Below are 14,320 nucleotides of genomic sequence, written 5' to 3'. Positions count from 1 at the left end.
ATTCTGCCAACCTTCTTGTCTTTTCTGAGGCACAGCTTAGTACTGAGGCACAAAAGCACGTCTTTCACCATCACCACATTATTAATTTTGCCGTTTATTTAATATTCAGAATAGTTTCTAATCAAGGTGATCATTTTGAACCTTGGAAGCCATTAGCATAGCTGGTACACTTGTTTGCAATCAGTGGAGTTCTTGGTTAAATACATTAGTTAGACTTAAGTGGTTGCAGTAAAATGGATTTACCTCTGAAAGTGCATTGAATCAATAGCTGTAACTTCTCTGTCTGCTGAGTATTCACTATATAACAGGAAGAATGAAGTCATGCAATAAATGAGGACAGTTTGGGGGTTATATTTCTGCCACGAAGACCCGAGTCTGTATGAGCCAGAGCTAGATGATGAAAATAATTTCTTATCCACGTCTGTGGATGTTCAGAAACCATTCTGGAAGGACATGACAAATGGAAACTGCATTAACAATAAAACAATAATTACTGTTAACAACATCCGAAAGGAAAGGAAAAAGATATGGTTATAAACTAGTCAGCCCATTTTATGTTAATTTGGCATAGAAAATTAGTTACATATCACATACAAATACAAATACAGCAAGAATTGCTTACTTCAGCAATGCTTGGTACACTAATTTGCAAGATCTACAACTGGCTGAAGGTGATTTCATAACACCAGTTATATAACGTGGACATAACATTTGAAGTTCAGCATTTTTTTCATTTTCGCTTAAAGAAATCTTTGCCTGGTAGTCTCAGTCCTAAGTAATTATCGAACTGCTTGGAGAACAAAGGTGCTATCTGGCCCTCTGCGGTTGACAATTCACGTTGAAATCTGAGTGCCAGAACCTTGTGAAACTGATTATTCCAGCCCTTCATTGCAACTTTAATTGGGGATGCTGTGTTCCCAGTTGATTAGATGACAGAAGCATAAGAAAGCACAGTTCATTTGCTATCTTCAGCTAATAGTATGGCCTAGTGTCATGCTGGAGATCTGTGGCAATTCTTGGTGACTTCTTTCCAGCACTCCACTTCAAAGAGGCCCTTTGGAACAGCTACTGCCTGCATCTTGAGATAATTCTCTCCCCAAAGCATTCACCAAGTCATTACAGTCTAAGTTGAATGTTCCTGGTTGTTTCAGCCAGACCTAAGGTTATGACAGGATTGTCTCAAGCACAAAAGCAATGGACATTCATCTTCATAGTTTAGTTTAGTCCCAGATCAGGTGCACGGGCAATGCGAGCAAGAAGAAAAATGGCTCTCTTGGAATTGCGCCAAAAGCCAAACTCTTTTTCTGATCTCTTCGAACTTTAGTGTAAGGCCCCTTATGAGCACACCTTCAATTACACAACAGTCGCAGCTTCAGCATACGGAAAATTGGACACCTGAGTGGAATTAGATCCTCAGTGCTGGGATGAGTAATGGGTTATAAGACTGAGCATTCTCCCTGGGAAATATACTGTGTCAGGCACTACACTTTAATTGTAAAGTACTTTAAAGTTGTTTTCAAAATGTTCTTCCAACACCCACACCCCCCCACTCCCAGCCACTGCCTTGATTTTCAGTGTGCAATGTATAATTTTGGGTGGGCTCATTGGTGGGGGTACACTTCCTGTTCTCTGGAAACCTGGTTTTATCTCAGTAGTTGCTCTGACTCTAGTCTCTGTGCCTTCCCTTTGCCAAACCATTGGCATTCTTCCATTCCTTGGACCTCATGCTCTGAAGTATTTTCATTACTCATCTGCCCATCCAAATGCCTCTTATCCTTTAAGATGCAAGTAGTTTATCACCCCATCCAATACCTTTCAGTATCAATTTATTCATTATTCCATTAAGAAGTACTTTGAGATATCATTGAAGTTTTAGAAGTTCTCCATGAATCTTAATGATTCCATTGTGTACATTTACAATAAGAACCAATTTATGCAACTTGCTAACAGTGACGTAACAAATGGGCCACATGTGAGGAAAAATTGCACTTCAAGTAAGAAGACTTGCCCATGAGCAGACAGTGTTTTCTTATCCCAGTGGCATTGAAGACAAATGACTGTTTTTGTCATGGAACTAGCACGTAGACAGTTGTCTTTCTTCATGGTTCCTTTCTTCCTGGACGTGTTCCCTCAGGCTTTGTGTCCCTCAACCTATCCTTCAGAGAAGCGCTCAAGTTTCAACAAGTTCTTTTTTTTTACTTCCCAAATTTCAGTAAACTATGGTAATTTATAATAAATAATATAAATTCAAGAATTGTAACAGAATAACAGAAAATGGAACGGCTTGGAAACATGGAATAAATTAAAACCACGCACTCCTGTTATTCCCTGCCTTCCAGACTTTGTCTGGAGGCTACGCTATGTCATGACTTCAAGTGTACATTTCAATCAATCCCAAACCATAACGATGATAATCATCATAACCATAAAGACATAAATAGTGCCAGTTGACTTCTAATAGTCGAAGTTGCTTCAAAAATAATTTGAATTGGAGATTGTTAGCATGAGTTCTTCTGCTTGAAAGCCTGCAGTTGTAAAAAGAATTTTGACACTTACAGTGTTAATTTTCTGCTTAAATTGCTCCTAATAGTTTGCAAATATTACTTTAAGTGTTCTGTGGACTTCTAACATCTTGCTGCCGTGTTACAGGTTGATATAATGTGGCTTTGCGTTCACAATTTCTAATGGTGGAATTTTACTCCTAGCTGAACTAGTGTAGGGAAGGAATTGTTGAACTACTTCAAAGTATATCATGTCTGAAGAATGCATTTATGCTTTCACTATAAATATTTTCTTTGTGAAATTTTATACCTACGTGTTTCCATGTGGAGAGTGCAAACAGAAAGTTAATCTGTGTTATGGTGTTCTAATGCGTAAGCATGGTTCATTATGAATATAGGGACAGGAGTAAATCATTTGCACCATTTGCTCTGCTCCTCCATTCAGTTAGATCATTAAACAGGTTAAACTATATCTCTGCTCAGTCTTCAAACCTGGAACCGACAAATTTTTTGGAGAGTTTTCGATTGTTGTGTACCTTCACTCGTCCTGCTCAACTTCTGAGATCATGTCCCCCTCCTCTTGATTCCCCAACCAGGACCAAGAATTTCTCTGTAACCATCCTATTAAATTTTTTTTTTAACATTTTAAACTTCTCAATCGAATCATTCCTGTGTCTTTTACATCCAGTGGAATACGAGCCAAGTTCATCCAAGTTGCCTCAAAATTTAGTCCACCTTGCTGTGATATTATTCTGGTAATTTGCACTATCCTGCCTCAAGGATCATCGAATCTTTTCTGAGGTGCAGTGCCTAAAACTTGGTACAGGACTTCAGATGGGGTCCAGGTAAATGGTACATTGGTACAATTGCAATATGCAACTCTGTATATTGAGGGTAGAGGGAAATGTACTAGAATATAAATAAATTGGAACCAATATAGGAATTACAATGTGGTGGGTTCACTGTCTGCCAATGAGGCCAAATCCTGACATGGAGGAGTTTGAATGTTTAGGGTCATTAATTATACCTGTGGCAGCACCTCAAATATGCCTACCCTATGGAAGAAGCAGATTTTTGAAAGGCACACTACTACTCTAAGAAGAGGAGCCCAAAGCTAAAATCTAGCTGAAAATAGTTCCATTTTCAAATTCCATAAGGTCAATTTGGTTCAAATAATGAACCCTGAGGAATTAATTCATTAGTTTTGTTACTCTGGTAGTCTTCTGTAGGCAGCCTTTTCAGCTCTTGGCACACTTTTTGGTTTTTTTGTTACTTGCGTTTCTTTTATCTTAAGTGTGCATTTTGTGATGGAAGTGCTTGTATTAATTTGGCAGTCTCCAGTCTCCAGTACCCATTACTGAGATCAAAGTGCTAACTCGTTTCAGGTACCTTTGTTTCTATGTGTTTCCAGTCCGTTCTTTAATCAGTTCTGCAAATTAACTATACATTTGATCTCTTGAAGATGGTGCTGCTGGTTTAATTTATGTGAGGAATCAATCTTTGTGCACCCAAATTTCAAAAGACTTCATGAATGTCCACCATAAAATGAGTTTTATTGGCTTACCTGAAATGGGGAGGGTGGAACTTTTATATAAACAATGCAGAGTTGTCTTAATGCTTCCTGTTAGTGTGCTAGTTATCATTTCACCATTCAGTGAAAGATTGCTGAAGGAACTGCTCACTTTAGTATGTGAATGCTTTATCTGCAAAATAACGCACTCTTTTTATGGTTGCATTTCTCAAGGTTGTTTCAGTTTAACTTGCTCCATATTTGTGGCAGAAGTCTGAAAGGTGTGCTAAGTACATGAGAGAAAGCTGAATTTTTTTGGTACCGTAAGCGAAACTACATTTTTTGGTAATTTGATTAAAATCTATAATCTTTAATAGTTAGGACTGCTTCAGATGGGCTGTCATTAGAATGTGCTGTTTCAAGGCTCATCTTTGTACATTTATACATGTGCAGAGCAGAGTGGAATGTACATAATGCAACTGTTTTAGAAGTTCTCCATGAATTTAATGATTCCATTGTGTACATTTACAATAAGAACCCATTTATGCAACTTGCTAACAGGGATGTAACAAGTGGGCCACATGTGTGGGAAAAATTGCACTTCAAGTAAGAAGACCTGCCCATGAGCAGACAGTGTTTTCTTATCCCAGTGGCAGTTACAGGTACCAGCTGTGCTGCTGAGCACTGCTGCGACTACCTTCAGGTGTGGGAGGTAATTTTAACCAAAACTCTGCATTGGAACGGGGACGGGGAGGGGCGCGGGTGGTGGTGGGGAAGTACAGTGTGAGAAGCTCCTAGGCTTGTACTTTGTGTGAGAACTGAGATTACTGTGTGGGTATACCGATGTAAAGAGAGGTCTAGGTTGGTCCAACAAGCATGGGAATTATGTTAAGCGGGATAGAACAGTTAATGCGTTAAAGAATGCAGCGATTAAACTGAATAAGCACTGAAAAGACAGGAATCTTTATCTGTTCTGGGTGTAATGGCACTGGTTTTGGTGGTAATGATGTCAAAAGAAGAAGATAAGATGCCTGAAGACGCAATCAGATTCTGGAATCCTGGTACAAGGTCTCGACCTGAAACGTTCCTCATTCATTTGCTTCCTCAGATGCTCCTTGACCCAAGATAAAACGTCTGCTCTGCAGGTTACATTAGCGGCCTTGGTGTGTGTGACTGGGTGTGTGAACCTTTCAGTTCATACATAGAACACATGGAAATGTCCTTTTTAGGGCAAATCACATCGGTAATCGATGTCAATCATGAAAATGTATCTGCACAAAATGATTACAAACAGTGCAGAAAATCTGTTCCAACTGAAATGGGTTCTGAAAAGTAAAGTATATCAGCAAATTGTTCCATGCTACCAAAGACAAAACATGTCTTACTTAGCAAAGTAGTGTTAAAATTACAGCATTATGTCAGTCTTAATTTCTCAGAAGTTCTGAAAAACTACAAATTTGGAACCACAGAAGTTGGATGGGATGGTCATTGAGTTTAATATTTCCTTGAAGAATCTGTCTCAGCATTACAACTTTGGCACTGCTATGATCTGTGAACTGCTTGGCAAGTGGTTTAATGGATGGTTGTCTTAAATTGAAGTCATTAACCACACACAATCTCTATACATTAATCTTGCATGCAAATTTGTGATGCCTGAAGCCATTCAGAGTTTCATATGTCATAATGGTAAACAGATAGAATTAGCAATGGTTGCAGCTGGTGACACTACTTGACCAATGTTGGGTAAAGGTTGGCTCAGAAAATTGGAGCTAGACTGGAAAGACATGTACTCTATGCATGTTCCATGTGGGCTTAACAGGTTACAATGCTGAAATTTATATCAAGCAGAGTGCAAAATCAACTTGTTGTAATTTACTTCAGATTTCCAGCATCTGCAGTTTTTAAAAAATTTGCATATACTTTGGGTCTCAATCTGTCCTTTATGTGTTGCAGAACCAGGTAAGGCAAGAGTTAGATAAATTACAATGTAATGGATTTCCAGTGAAGACAAACCAGAGTGACTGGACAACACCAATTCGAGGAGTATTTAGAACAGACAAAACAGTTTGAGTATATGACATTGAACTAGGCACTTGACGACGGACAGTACCCAATACCAACCTCACAGAATTTAGGTGCAGAGGTGCTAGAAGCAAAAGTTTTCATGAAACCAATTTATGATGTGAAGTCTTCACCAAAGCTACAATGGGCAAGGTACCAGTCTCTTCAATCAAGGCGATGTACTAATGGCTATAAGAATGAATATGGATGATAAGCACTGGGCCCAACACATTGATGCAATCAGAAAGAAGGCATGCCACTGGCTCTACCTCATTAGGAGTATGGACCCATGAACACTACCTCGTTATTCCTATTTTTTTGCACTATTTATTTATTTTGTAATTTGTCATAAATTTTATATTGCAAAACAACAAATTTCACGTCATACAAGTCAGTGATAATAAACCTTATTCTGATTCTGAAGGATGAAAGAAGAAAGCCCTTGAATATGAGAAGTGATGATTGGGTGGACATACAAACAATGTAAAACTCAAAGCAAACTATTATGTATTTGTGCAGTAGTTTATCTTTTGATACAAGTAGGTTGCAACCAAAGAGTAAGTGAAAGCAAATTGTGAGGATAATGAAATCTGAAAACGTTGCAGATATTAGGTTGTTCTTAATTATTATGCTAGAGTTTTGCCAGACCTTGAAGCAATAGCCACCAATTACATCAGTTTCTGAAGAAAAATGAAAAGTGGACATCAGGCAAATAAAAACAGCAAAAGGCATCCAACAAATAAGAGTTTTGGAGTTGGTTCCTTGTCAATTTATTTTGAAAAATTATGTACATTGAGACTTGCTGACAGTGCAGTGACTTATGGGATAGGTGCCATTAATCAAATAATGGGCAATGATTAAGAGAAAAATTATGTTACATATTGTTATGAAGAAGTAGGAAAATCTATGCTCAAAAGGGGAAAGAGGGATTAAAATTATCTTTGGAGTGAGAAAGTTTCATGAATTCCTGCTTTGGGAACTTTTATACTGTTACCAGAGCATAAGCCTATGTTAGCAATTCTTGGTCCTGTGTGGACGAGCCAAAGGACTATTATCTCAATAGCAACACACACAAAATGCTGGAGGAACTCAGCGGGTCAGGCAGCATCTGTGGAGGGAAATAAACAGTCAACATTTCGGGCCGAGACCCTTCACCAAGACTGGAAAGGAAGAGGGCAGAAGCCAGAATAAGAAGGTCAGGGAAAGGGGAGGAGCGCACGCAGGCAGGTGATGGGTGTGTCCGGGTGGGAAGGTAGGAGGGTCGGGGTGGGGGAGGTGGGAGAAGTAAGAAGCTGAGAGGTGATAGGTGGAAGGGGCTGAAGAAAGGGAGTCGGTGGGAGAGGGCAGTGGACAATGGAATAAAGGGAAGGAGGTGGGGAATAGATGGGCAGGTCACGAGGGTGGGGGAAGGGGAGAGTAGGGGGACGGAGGCCGCAGGAATGAGGGAAGTCAAAGGAGAAAAGGAAAGGTAGGAGGGGAGGGATTACTGGAAGTTGGAGAAATCAATGTTGAGGCCGTCAGGTTGGAGACTACCAAGGCGGAATATGAGGTGTTGTTCCTCCAATCTACGTCTGGCCTCAACGTCTCAGTCGATAAGGCCATGAATAGACGACGGTATGGAAGTGGGATGTGGAATTGAAGTGGGTGGCCACCGGGAGATCCTTGCTTTTGTGGCGGACGGAGCGAAGGTGCTCGACGAAGCGGTCGCCCAATCTGCGTTGGGTCTCACCGATGTGGATGCAACAACAGATGCAACAAGTGATACCCTCGGACTCACAGCTGAAGCGCTGCCTCAGCTGGAAGGACGGTCTAGGGCCCTGAATGGTGGTGAGGGAGGAGGTGTAGGGACAGGTGTAGCACTCAGTGCGGTTGCAGGGATAAGTGCCTGGAGGGTCATCTGTGGGGAGGGACGAGTGGACAAGGGAGTCGTGGAGAGAATGACCGCTATGGAAATCGGAGAGGGGGGGAAGGGGAAGATGTGCCTCTTGGTGGGATCCTTCCCCTCCCCCAACCTTCTTATTCTGGCTTCTGCCCTCTTCCTTTCCAGTCCTGATGAAGGGTCTCGGCCCGAAACGTCGCCTGTTTATTTCCCTCCATGGATGCTGCCTGACATGCTGAGTTCCTCCAGCATTTTGTGTGTGTGTTGCTCCAGATTGCAGCATCTGCAAAATCTCTTGTGTCTCAATTATCTCAATAGGACTAGATGATCAAATCTAGAAGTTTGAGATAAAATGTGATTGCAGGTTTTCAAGGTTACCATTTGAGAATTGAAGTGTTTTTACATTGAAAATAGTAATGATTTTCGGTTACAACAATGGAAATGGTCAAGGACATAAAATGGTATTGTTTCCAAATGTGAATATTCAGATGAATAGAGAGATGCAGCACAGAAATGGGCGCTTTGACTCACTTGAGTCTGCACTGATTATCAGCCAGTCATTTACTCTGATCCTACATTGAAACAGTTTTGAAATTCAGTTGTTCACAAAATGTATATACAAAAACTTGAAAAAGATGGTTCGAATTATACAACTATCTAGATGAAGACATGGGATCTTTTGATAACAGATAATAAATGTTATTGACAGAAGTCGATTATGTTAATTGGAGATGCCGTGTCTGTTGAGAAGACAGATTTTGGAATGGCTTCACTGAACATTCTCATGGGGTTAAAGATTTTGAGGAGCTAGCAGTCACATTTATTAATAAGTTGAGATTGCTGTGCCTAGCCATTGATGACACCTTTTCTGAGGTTGAAAATGACCAATGAGACATTTATAAAGAGAGCACATTGATTGAAATGGGATTGGTAACTTCTTAGTACTTTTAGACATTTCACTTAAAACGGATCAAGCTGAAATATATTGGTCCTGTACTACAATGGGGCATTCTGTCGAGAAATTGAGACCTATTTTGTCATGTTATTGCTTACCAGAAGAACAAGTCTTGGATAATGATCCTCTGTTTTATTCATTTCCATTTGAGAGCTATATGAAACAAAATAGCATGAAGCATACACTTCATACACATATTATAGTGGAAAATAGTGCAGTGGAGAATTCACTGAAAATTATCAAAAGAAGTCCTAAAATGGATATTACAAGGGTGCTCAACTTCAAAGTGAAGCAGTGATCGACTACCTTTGCTAAACTATGGGATGATGACACATTCCAAAATGGGTAGGCTGCAGGAGAATTACTACTGCTGAGAATATTCAGTGCCTGATTGAGCTTAGTCCAGCCAATCCTTGAGGTGGAACGTGGAAGAGAAGCAGTTGCAATTCAAGAGAAGTTATGCTTCAAGCCATGTGGAGAAACATTTTAAACAATGTTAAAGCATTCATATCTCAACATCGACCATGGAATATGGCATTCAGAGATGGGACGTCGCAATGATACTGAAGTATAAGATCCTATGTAGGTACAGGACAGAATTAGAAGTGTGTACAAGCCATTTAATGCCTGCAAGAAATATATAAGAGAATATGAAAAAGTTATGTGATCTGAGTGCACACCAGAAGTTGTTCTACTGGAATCTGGAAGAAATGGCACATGATTCAACTGAATTGTGTCAAGAAGTGACACCTTCCTCAAGCCAAGAAATAGATACAATTTCAGAAGCACAAATTTCTTTGATCTTCTCAAAGGGACTCGATCTATAAATAGGTTAAATCTGTTAATAGTGTAAATCATGCTTTCTTTCCAAAAAGAGGGAAGCAATGTAGTATTTGTAAATGTGTGACATATCTATGGAACATATGCACAGTGTGGTAAGAGTAGAATAAGCAAAATGCACATGTTTTAGCAGCTCTTTGTGCCAGGAACATAATCACTATTTATAGTGAGAGTAAGAATTTACACACTCTTTACACCTATTGTGAGGAGCACCTTGAGAGTGGAATACGGGGGATCACATAAACACCTAGTTATTTTTTCACTCCTCCCACAAAAGTTCCTGATTTTTTGCATTGCCTTGTGATGCCTTAATATGTATTGGCAATGTTACAGCCAGGAGATAATGGATGTGTTTTGGTTATCAGCATTAAATATGGGATGATACCAACTGTTGATTTATGCAGCTTTTAACATTTGCCTCCATTGGTCAATGCATTTACCATTTTAAGTTTTTTAAGTATTGAAAATTGAATCTTAAGAAGACTTAATATAATTGCTATACTTAACCTATGATTGTACTTGAAGTATAACTGATACTTACTAGGAAGGCGCATGAGCTATTAAACAACATTACTTTTGTACATTCTAAATACTCATAGCCACTACGCAGGAGGTCTTTTCCTCTCCTGATTCTCCAATATTCTGCCTCATTAGTGAGGATGGCTGGTGTGCTGTGTGAAAACAGATAACTTTTTAAGAAGGCATCACTGATTGCTTCAGGGGCCTTTTAACCTGCTGCAGACAATATGTGTGAGAAGACACAAGAGACCTAGTGCCTGCAGGTCTCTGTGGCTCAGTAATTTTTGTGGATATTGGTGTGAATGTTGCACACCACACTTTAGCAAAGATCTAAAGGCCTTAGAAGGGGTATAGAGAAGGTTATCAAGTATTATCAGGGATAAGAAACTTCAATTAAGAGACATTGGAAATGTCAGGACTACTTCCAATGAATCAGAGAAGGTTCAGAGATGAAATATTAGAAATTTTCAAGACAATGAGAAGTTTTGAAAGTGTAAATAGAACAAAATTGTTTCATTTGGTAAGTAGGCTAATACATGGAGATAATGGAGATAAAACATTTGGCCATAGAACCAGAGGGCAGGTGAGGAGAAATATTTTTAAAGTTGTTAGTATCTGGAACATTCTATCTGAAAAGATGGTAGTAATTGATTCCAAGATTATTATGAAAGAGAATTAGACTAATAGGTTGTGCAACTTGGGAACTAGGGACAAGATTGGGATCTAGAACTAATTTGAGTGCTCCTTCAAAGAAGCCCAGCAAGTGTCATAAACTGAATATGCTCCTTTGGTGTTTTAAGTTTCAAATGCAGATAGTGGAATTGCATGTACCGGTTATTGGAGCCTTGGCAAAATAAACTTAAGTGGGGAAGTGTGTATCTTCTCAGTTAGTGCATGATCGACACTGCAGGGGCAACTTTGTTTTGTGGAAGCATCTACTAAGAAAAATGTGGGATCATGTAACTTGTATGTGAATGATTGGGACTTGCAATCTTAATAGCACTTTCTGAAGATTAGAAATAACCTTGCATTATTCAATGGAAGAGTACTTGTGGAAAGTGAGCTTTCGGCCTTTTCGATGAGCTCTTTCAGCATGTGAGGATCTGGGAATAGCCTTCTGGAGCTCAAGGTTGATTTTATTTTTTAACCCTTTCAGGACTGCAGGTCATCTGGTTGCTCTTTCTGATAGTAATTCAGGAGACCCAGTAACGACTAAAAATTTGCATTGCTTGCACGAGAGTGCAGTGGTTAGCGTAACGCTTTATAGCGCCAGCGACCCGGTTTCAATTCCCGCCGCTGTCTGTAAGGAGTTTGTACGTTCTCCCCGTGTCTGCGTGGGTTTCCTCCGGGTACTCCGGTTTCCTCCCACATTCCAAAGACGTACAGGTTAGGAAGTGGTGGGCATGCTATGTTGGCGCCAGAAGCGTGGCGACATTTGCGAGCTGTCCCCCAGAACACTCTACACAAAAGATGCATTTCACTGCGTGCTTCGATGTACGTGTGACTAATAAAGACATCATCAATATGATTCTTGTCTGCATTTAAACGGTTCTATCATACCAGGTGACAGAAATGTGAAATCAGATTTAAAAGGCAGCGATAAGAAGCTGAAAGAAGGTGGCAAATATTCAATGTATTTGGTTATTGGATATAAATCTGTTTTGTTAGTAGCCAGTTCTCATGTTCTGTCAGTGCCATACTTCCACATGCAGATAAAACACTACTGGTGGCCTGCACCTGGTCACTGGTTAATTTTAATTTGCAATAAATGAAAACTGTAAAATAACTAACTTCAATTGAAGCTAAAGAAAATTTCTGTTTGGGTGCAGTGGATGCAACAAATAATTGTTTCCTGTCAAGAATAGTTAAAACTATATTTCATTTTCAAGAAGAACAAGACAGATGTCGAAGAATAGAATTAACATTAATAAACAATAGCAGAGATGATAAGGTGTTTTATGAAGCACAGCTGGGACCTTGGATCACTCACTTCTGGAAATATAATTATCCCATGTTGCAAATTCAGGTTGCAAATTTGGATTAATATCTGATGAAGCTTCAGGATGTAGAATCTACTTGCGACAAATAATGTGCTGGAGGAACTCTTTGGGTCGTGCAGAATCTGTGGGAGGAACGAAATTGTCAGTGTTTCAGGTTAAAACCCTGCAGAAGGGTTTTGACCCGAAACATCGACAATTTCTTTTGCAGGGTTTCAACCCGAAACGTCGACAATTTCTTTGCTCCTGCAGATGCTGCTCAACCCGCTGAGTTCCTCCAGCAGATTGTTGCTTCAGATTCCAGCATCTGCAATCTGCATCTGTATCTCCTTAGAACCTACATGAATGTTCAGTCTTTGTACATAGATGCAGCTTGGAAATGGACCCTTTAGCCCACAGAATCTGTGCTGACCATCGAGTGTCAACTTACATAACCCTATACTTATCCAGTTTTATTCCCCCCACTACCCCCCTCCCACCCCAGGTAATTTGCCTTCATGGATTTGAATGGTTGGGGTTGACAACTCAAACTGAAAGTGATTTAGGCATGAGTAGGGATCAAAGGTTCAAGCTAAATCGGTATATTTGTTTCAAAATAATGGTGACGTTTTTGGTGCATCAACTTGGCACATTTTTCCAGTGTGGAAGAGGTTGCCAATTTAATTTCCTCCCTTGATGCATCAGGTGGACAATGTCACAACTTCTCATTGCAGCACAAGGAGTAATGACTGAATGTTGCATCAGAAACTCAGACTGCTACCACAAGGTTGTGGATTGAGATGTATGTATAAGACAACTCACGTGTTGCCGAGTAGTCCAGCTATCTACCTTGGAACCGATTACTAGGGTTGAATAATCGGCGATGCAGTGGAGCATGAGCCTGCTCTCAACACTACCAGTCCTGTTACAGGACTGTTGGGCAACTAGTCAACAGCTGCTTCCCATGCTATAATGTGCAGAACTCAGTCAGGCCTTTTGGAACCAGAGGCAGTAGAAGTCATTCCCCACCATAAGTAAACACCACTGACGATCGGCAGCCTTTCACTAACCATGCTGTGGTCACTGTGACAGCACACATAGGAGCAACAGGATAGGCAGAGGCAGACAGAATATGATTAGTTGACTTTTGTATACAATGTGGCATAAATTTCTGCCATGTGTATGGTTCACAATATTTAATTTGGGTTGCATTTTATTTTTCTATTTGTGGCCAGCAGACCTGTGGTAACAGGTTGAAGGTAAAATAATCTTAAATTGGGTAATTGGATTATTACTGTCACATGTACCAAAATACAGTGAAAAAACTATCTTGCATACCATTCATACAGACCAATTCATTACAACAGTGCATGGAGGTAGTACAAGGTAAAGCCATAACGGAATACAGAATAAAGTGTTACAGTTACAGAGAAAGTGCAGTGCAGGCAGACGATAAGGTACAAGGTCATAATGAGGTAGATTGCGAGATCAAGAATCCATCTTATTGTACTAGGGAACCATTCAATAGTCTTAAAACAGCGGGATAGAAGCTGTCGTTGAGCCTGGTGGTATGTGCTTTCAGGCTTTTGTATCTTCTGCCCAATGGGAGGGGGAGAAGAGAGAATGTCCGGGGTGGGTGGAGTCTTTGATTATGCTGGCTGCTTTACTGAGGCAGCGAGAAGTGTAGACAGAGTCCATGGAGGGGAGGCTGGTTTCCGTGATGTGCTGAGCTGTGTCCACGACTCTCTGCAGTTTCTTGCAGACACGGGCAGTGCAGTTGCCATACCAAGCCGTGATGCATCCGGATAGGATGGTGCAGTGATAAAAATTGGTGAGGGTCAAAGGGGACATGACAAATTTCTTTAGCCTCCTGAGGAAGTAAAGGCATTGGTGAGCTTTCTTGGCTGTGGCGTCAATGTGGTTGGACCAGGACAGGCTATTGGTGATCTTCACTCCTAGGAACTTGAAGCTCTCAACCCACTTGACCTCAGCACCATTGATGTAGACATGTGCATGTACACCACCCCCTCTTCCTGAAGTCAATGGCCAGCTCTTTTGTTTTGCTGACATTGAGGGAAA

The sequence above is a fragment of the Pristis pectinata genome, chromosome 5 (genome assembly GCF_009764475.1).
Source record: "Pristis pectinata isolate sPriPec2 chromosome 5, sPriPec2.1.pri, whole genome shotgun sequence".
Classification (NCBI taxonomy): Eukaryota; Metazoa; Chordata; class Chondrichthyes; order Rhinopristiformes; family Pristidae; genus Pristis; species Pristis pectinata.
This window is presented reverse-complemented; position numbering follows the sequence as displayed.